Source organism: Rutidosis leptorrhynchoides, chromosome 1 (assembly GCF_046630445.1).
Source record: "Rutidosis leptorrhynchoides isolate AG116_Rl617_1_P2 chromosome 1, CSIRO_AGI_Rlap_v1, whole genome shotgun sequence".
In the NCBI taxonomy this organism is placed as follows: Eukaryota; Viridiplantae; Streptophyta; class Magnoliopsida; order Asterales; family Asteraceae; genus Rutidosis; species Rutidosis leptorrhynchoides.
In genome coordinates this window covers 289423747-289431645 of record NC_092333.1, presented here as the reverse complement: position 1 = coordinate 289431645, position 7899 = coordinate 289423747, and positions in this window count along the sequence as shown.

Here is a 7899-nt window from a genome sequence, read left to right as displayed (position 1 = left end):
AGCAAAAGCCGAAACAAATTCTATCACCGAAAATGAGCAATCAATTTGGCTCGAGTGTCGAAGGAAATGGATTGAAAAAGAGAAAATTAAGTCGAACATGATGAGACAAAAGGCTCGAATTAAATGGGTTCTTGAGGGTGACGAAAACATAAAATATTTTCACTCTACTATCCATCGCAAGTATAACAAGAACAATATACGTGGTTTATTTTTTAATGGAGTTTGGTGCAATAATCCATCCGAAGTAATAAATATAATCTTTAATCACTTCAGAAATATTTTCAGTAAGCGCGATTCATTCAAGCCTTAATTACTGGGCCAAGCAGTCTCAATGTTGGGCCTAAACAACCATGCCCGTGGCCCACTCAGCAACTATGCTGACCCACATCTTTTTGGGCCTTCAGCTGGCTCCGATTCTGGGCTTGTTACCGAAACAGATTATGGGCCTGCTCATTTTAGGCTTAGCTTGGATGATGCATCTTCATTAGAAGCAGTTTTTACAGATTCTGAAATTTGGGATGTGGTAAGGGATTGTGCTAGTACAAAGGCACCGGGGCCCGACGGTTTTAACTTGCATTTTTATAAAAAATATTGGAGTATTATTCGGGCGGACCTTACGGATGCAATTAAATTCTTTTGGGATAAAGGAGAGATATCACACGGTTGTAACGCTTCTTTCGTAACTTTAATCCCAAAAAACCTCGACCCGACAAATCTCAACGAGTACCGCCGAATAAGCTTAATTAGGATTTTTTATAAGATTGTCTCAAAATTACTTTTAAACCGGCCTCGGAGGGTTGTACCGAATCTTGTTGGGTCAGAATAAAGTGCGTTTATAAAAGGAAGAAACATATTGGATGGGGCTTTAATTGCAAACGAGACACTTGATTACTTGAAGTGTAAAAACCTCAAAAGTCTTGTTTTCAAAGTTGACTTTGAGAAGGCTTTTGATTGCTTGAGTTGGGAATTTCATATGGAGGTAATGAAGATTATGAGATTTGGGGAAAAATGGTGGAAATGAATTCTCTCGTGTCTCAATTCGGCTTCAATTTCCATCTTGGTAAACGGTTCACTAGCTTGAAAGAGGGGTGCATCAAGGTGACCCGCTTTCGTCTTTTCTTTTCATTTTTGAGGTGGAGGGTTTAAATTGGCTCATTAAGGCGGCCGTTCGTGCAAACCTTTTTGAAGGTGTCGACATTAGAAGCGGAAATATTCTGATTTCGTACCTCCAACATGCGGATGATACTATATTTTTCGGGAAATGAAGTAGAAATTTTTTTGAAAATCTTGTATAGTTGTTGAAGTGTTTCGAGTTATCTTCGGGTTTGAAAATTAAATATCAAAAAAGCAATCTTTTTGGTGTTGGAGTTGAAGAAAGTGAAGTTGAGGAATTGGCACATTTATTTGGGTGTAATGTCAGGTCCTTCCCTTTTACCTATCTTGGTTTACCCGTTGGTGTGAATATGAAAAACTCAAAAGCTGAAAACCCGTGTTGAAGAAATTTGATAAACACTTGTTAGATTGGAAAGCTCGTTCGTTGTCATTTGGTAGACGTTTAACGCTCATAAATTCGCTTCTCAATAGTTTTCCATTGTATTACATCTCGCTCTTCAGCGCCCCGCCTTCCGTGCTAAAAAAACTTGAGTGTGTAAGACGTAAATTTTTTTAGGGCGGGTCGGGAAACTCTTCTAAAATTTCTTGGGTTAATTGGGATACCGTCCTTCTTCCTCACGAGGAAGGCGGTCTAAATGTGGGATCCTTAAAAGCAAAAAATTTAGCTTTAATTGGCAAGTGGTGGTAGAGGTTTAAAACCGAACCCACCGCGTTGGGGTTATAATCATTAAAAAGTATTCATGGGTTTTTCGGGGCTCTTGATTCCGTTGGGGTTTTATCGTCTCCTTACAATTCTATTTGGAGTTATATTGTCAATACAAGTTATTTCATTGATGAGATTGGAGTCAACTTTTCATGATCTTTCAAGAATAAAATAGGGAATGGAAGCAACACTTCCTTTTGAAATGATACTTGGCTATGTTATAAACCGCTATCTTTGAGGTTTAATCGACTTTTTCGTGCCGAATCATTTTCAAGTGTTGCTGTATTCGGTCGCATTAGCTGGAATGGGTCTGAATTGTAACATCCTCAGACAGGGCTTAGATGTAAGATGGCTATTTTGCCCTTAGACATAATTATGTGATTATTTATGCTTTTATTTTATTTAAATATGTAATTTCATTTTATTATTTGGTTAAGACCAGTTTGTGACAAGGGTACAGAACATGTTTGTTTATTTAATTTGAACTCCGTTAGGGCAGTCAAATTAAGTACGAAAGTTATCAGATAACTGGTAAATACCCGTGTGTGATGGGGTATTGTGTTTAACACTAATATATAAGCTAAGTACCAGCTTTTCCTCTTAGTTTCTTGAAACTTCCAAACACTCCGTACCTAAACTCACTCTCACACTTGAAACCCTAATTGCCTCAATCTTGTTTTTGGAATTGAAATTGTGTTACAAAGCTTGTTCTTACTGATTTTGTGATTATCTCAATGTAACAATCAATGATTTTAGATTCAAAATGATGGATTTATGTGTTTTTAAGTTAGGTTTTGTCAAAGTTGAATTTTGAGTCAAATCTAGCCAAATTGGTGTTGTTGAAGCATAAAACTAGAGGGTTTAAGTCCCTAAATGTTTTACTAACATGTTGCGTGTGGATTTTGGGTCAAAAACATGTCTGGAAGCGAGATTGAGTGATTTTAGTTCGAAAACCCGTCATTTCTGCTACTGCTGCTCGATGAACACAACCGTACGGTTGCAGCTTTCAACCGCACGGGTACACTATGCAACCGTACGGGTGCATGTGCAACCGTACGGATGCAGTGGTGTGGGTACAACCAGGTAGTGGGTGTGCAACCGTACGGGTGTACGATGCAACAGTACGGATGGACTTGCAACTGTACGGATGCATGTGCAACCGTACGGATGTAGATCAGAATAGTAGTTGTTGTTTAATTTAGCTGTTTTCTAGTCGTTATGCTGTCTGCATGACTTATGATAATCAGGATGTAAATTCTGAAAATGCAAAAGTGTTAAATAGACTTTTTAGCGGCGCTTTTTGATAGTGATTTGCTGCACTATGATGTTTTGTGTTAACAGAAAGAAACTAACTTGATTTGCCTTATGTTCAGGTGATAAGGATAAGGAAGCCGCTCAGTGATAGATTATCTGAGCTAGTTGCTGGTATTCAGTGAGTGGGTCTATCTCCGGATAGAGTATTAAGTAGCTGACACACTACTTGTTTAGACTCTTTATACTTATGTTTATATCTAGTTTGAATACCATGTGTAGTTAGATATTGCCATGCTAGTTAGGACAATTTCATGACTAATTATCTGTGATCTTATATGCGCACTGTTAGTTGGACACCAACCGAGGCGGCAAGGTTGGGAACCTATCGAGGCGGCAAGGTAGGGTTGATGTGAGGTCGACCGTGGTAGCCTGGTCGGGTCATGGTGTTACTGATTATTCAGTATAGCATAGAAGAACGCATGTGTTGCATCTGGACGGTTATGAAGTGGAGTCAGTAATGCAGACTATCGGTAGACTGTAGCCTGATAAGCTTAGTCGTGTGCTCGTACAAGCTGCCGATTCTCATATTATCAGTTGTTGTTATATGCTTGTTCAGGACGTTAGCATAGTTGTGACCCTTGCATGTTCAGTTGCTTATGCTTGGTGTGTTAGATAGTATCCATTCACTTAGCAGTTGTGCTAATTCCCCCACATTTTCACTCCTTGCAGGTTTAGGTACTGGTGATTAGGATGGGTGTTATGGACGAATTAGAAGTCATGTTTGACTATGAGTTGACTCTGATGTTTTCTGGTTTTGTAATGTTTTAATGTAACACCGATGTTTTGGAATATTGTAATAATGTTAACTAAGTTGATTTCTTAACTATGGTTTGTAAATGTTAACCAGGATTATTTTGGTAATAATATGTACTTCTGTTGTGATTAAAAAAATAATAAAAAAATTAGGGTGTTACAAGTTAGTATCAGAGCGTGGTTTAGCAGCAAGTACGTGCGCGTATTTGTTTCTAAACTCTGAGTTAAGTCAAACATGTCCGTGGGATGGGGGATAAGTGAATGTAGGATGTTTATGCATGTTAGTGTTTAGTAAACTAACAGTTATCCACTAAGCTTTTGTGCGAGTGTTTTGTAGCACAGATGTCAAATAACAGGGATGAGAACTGATCATATATATAGGCATATATATGTATATTTCAAGCGAAAAAGGCAATTTAAATGCAAGTACAAATAGAACCACGGATATGAGTTAGCAGTTACGCGGTGCGCCTAAAACATTACGGAAGCCCGCAGAAAGGAAGTGTGAGAAGATGTCCCGCACAAAAATTGTGGATATGTTGGTGCTGCGCAATCATTGGTTCCGTGGATATTCCAAACCTATAAATAGGGAGTTTGGCCTCTTATTTTAGGTTTTTGATTCTGTGCAATTGCCAAGGTTTTATGGTTCGCTTGTGAATATGCCCAAACCTCAATCATAATCAAGCCAAGGTAATGCTATTAAGACTGGGACATGGTGATTGATCACTTGAACCTAAGTGAAAGGCGATCATAAGGTCCCAAAAACATAATCAACACCACCATCCACCCCTCATTGCACTCAATTCCTAAATTAGATCTTAACATCTAATTTAGGATTGATCAATTGGCGCCATCCGTTGGACATGAGTTAAAAATTGAATTCGATAAATCTATTCTGTATAATTGAATGATTTAATTGTGAATTCAATTGTGTTCATGTTCTTGTTCGATGATTTGCAGGTTTCTACATCCAATTGAAGGCGTTAATCTAATATGACAACACACAATAAAAAAAAGAATAGTAACATGGCTGATATCTGTGATTTTCGAATTACAACGTCATTTGATTTTCAGGCAAGTCCTGAGATCAGTAAGCAAACAAAAGAGTTTCTTGCTAAAACATCAGGAAATGCTAACGCTAACGAAGGAACGCAACAAAATGTTGTAATTGAAAAGTGTGACGACCCGAAAATTTCCGACCAAATTTAAACTTAATCTTTATATGTTTTCGACACGATAAGCAAAGTCTGTATTGTTGAAATCTCAAAAACTTTGAACTGTGTTCAGGTATTCATTTACCCTTCGACTGCTCTCGACGATTCACGAACAATTATGTGTAAATAGATATATATATATATATATATATATATATATATATATATATATATATATATATATATATATATATATATATATATATATATATATATATATATATATATATATATATATATGTATGTGTGTGTATGTGTGTGTGTGTGTGTGTGAATATTAAATTGAGAAATATTAATAAAACATTTAACGGTTTGGTTGATATGAAAATAAGTTATGAAATTTATTATATGACTTGAAAACGTTAACAAAGTATTAAACGTATAACGTTATACATATTCATTTTAAATAAACATCTACGTAATAAAACGTGTTAGGTGAAACGTGTGTTTGTGTATATATATATATATATATATATATATATATATATATATATATATATATATATATATATATATATATATATATATATATAGATAAAGTATATTAACATATATATAAGCGGTTTCGAATACAATTAATAGATATAGTAACACTTGATTGTTATTAAACAAGTTAATACAAACTTATAATGATTTATAATAAACATAAGTTCTAGTAATAGATTATATGATTTGAAAATAATTAGTTCTAGGAAACTAAACTATATAATATTTATTTGATTTAGTTTCCAATGTACGAGAACGTTTTTTTTTTCAGTCTAAAAAGAACTTTGTTACTACAACGTTTTATAATGTAATTTGAATATGCGTATAAAACATAATTAAAGCTATATATTATAAATATAAAATGTACATATAATTATTGTTTCAAATATATAAAACATACTACGATATATTTCGAAAGATTTGTATATTTTACAACATGTCAAGAAGTAGATTATTAAAGTTTTTATCATTATCTTCTATTGTTATAAATTTTAGAAATTATATAAAATGATTTGAGTGTCACGTCTTCTTTAAACAGGAATATAACTTTATAAATATCCGGAACCACTTTTGACAAATTGTTACCGAGCCATTTTAATAAAGATAAAGGTTTTAACTTTATCTTAAAAGTTAGAATCTTCCTAGAAACCATTTGACAAGTTATAAATGATAACAGTCCGTGATTTAATTAAATATAAATATGTAAATAACTTGCAACGGATAATTAAAAGCGTGTTTATATATATTTTGAATTATTTAAATGATATTACTATTCAATTATTGAATCAATTGATATTTAGATAAGTTAACTTATGAGAATATGATGCATGAATAAATTATATCAATTATATGTTTTAAAATATAAACGTTATATGACATAATAATTTCTATTATTTAAACGATTCTAAAATGAACTTTGAAATATAATTAGTTTTAAAAAATTAAATATTATATTATTAAATAAATATTTTAATTACATATATATGTACAAATTATATTTTAAAATATATATATATATATATATATATATATTTTAAAATGTGATAAAATATAATATTAACTAGATACAAAACATTTTGATTTAAATTAATATTATCATATATATTTTAATAAATAACGAGGACATGATTTAAAGAAGCAAATGACCAAAACACTCGAACGGTTAGGTTACACTTCGAGTGATATTGTTTATCGTTGATTTAAGTCTAAATTTTGACAAGTGTACATGTCACGAAACATAATGTACAAGATTTTAAAGCGTACGAAAGGACGTTCGAAAAACTGGAACCGGGACATTAGTCAAGCGTCAATGTACAAGTCATCGAAACTAATGTTACAAATCACCCATGCTCGTAAATATAATATATATATATATATATATATATATATATATATATATATATATATATATATATATATATATATATATATATATAATAAAAAGTATCGGCAGAAGAAAGGATTGTGCATATGAGCTGTCAGAGGCGGCCATGCGATCGCATGGCAATTAGCCTTCCAGCCCATACGATCGCATGGGGTGTGGTTGGCCAAAACATGTATAAAGCTCGACGATTTCTGCTTCGAAACACACACATGTTTTACTTCCTCTGATATTCATATTATAATTATTTATATTATTATTATTATTATTATTATTATTATTATTATTATTATTATTATTATTAAGATTAATATTATTATTAATCTTATTATTATTAGTATTATTAGTATTATTATTATTTATACATAAAATACTACGACGAGGTTCTGCTCGCATGTATACAAAACGGGTTTCTCAAACGGGTTAGAGCTAAGAAAATTATGGGTTATAGCTATGGAGGTTATGAGTATTGTTCGGGGGTATTGCTGGTGAGGTCGAACTAGTGTTTATCATCTCCGTTGCGTCTACGTACTTTCCTGCAATATTGAATCACAATATTGATACGTGAGCATTCATGTCTTATCTTTTATATATTAATAGTGTATCCCTTACTAGTGCTCAAGTATATATGATTATGCATGCTTGTATGCTTAATTTCATTGTTAAATAGTTTATGATAAATCAAGAATTTGATACATATGCTTGAGATAAGGTATATGATATGCATGTCGTTGGAAAGCTGGCAAAAAATTAATAACTTTTCATGTAGAAATCGTGTGGTTTCGATGAACGGATTAAAAAATATAGTCAACTGAATTATCATTAATTCTAATATTATTATTATTATTATTATTATTATTATTATTATTATTATTATTATTATTATTATTATTATTATTATTATTATTATTATTATTATTATTATTATTATTATT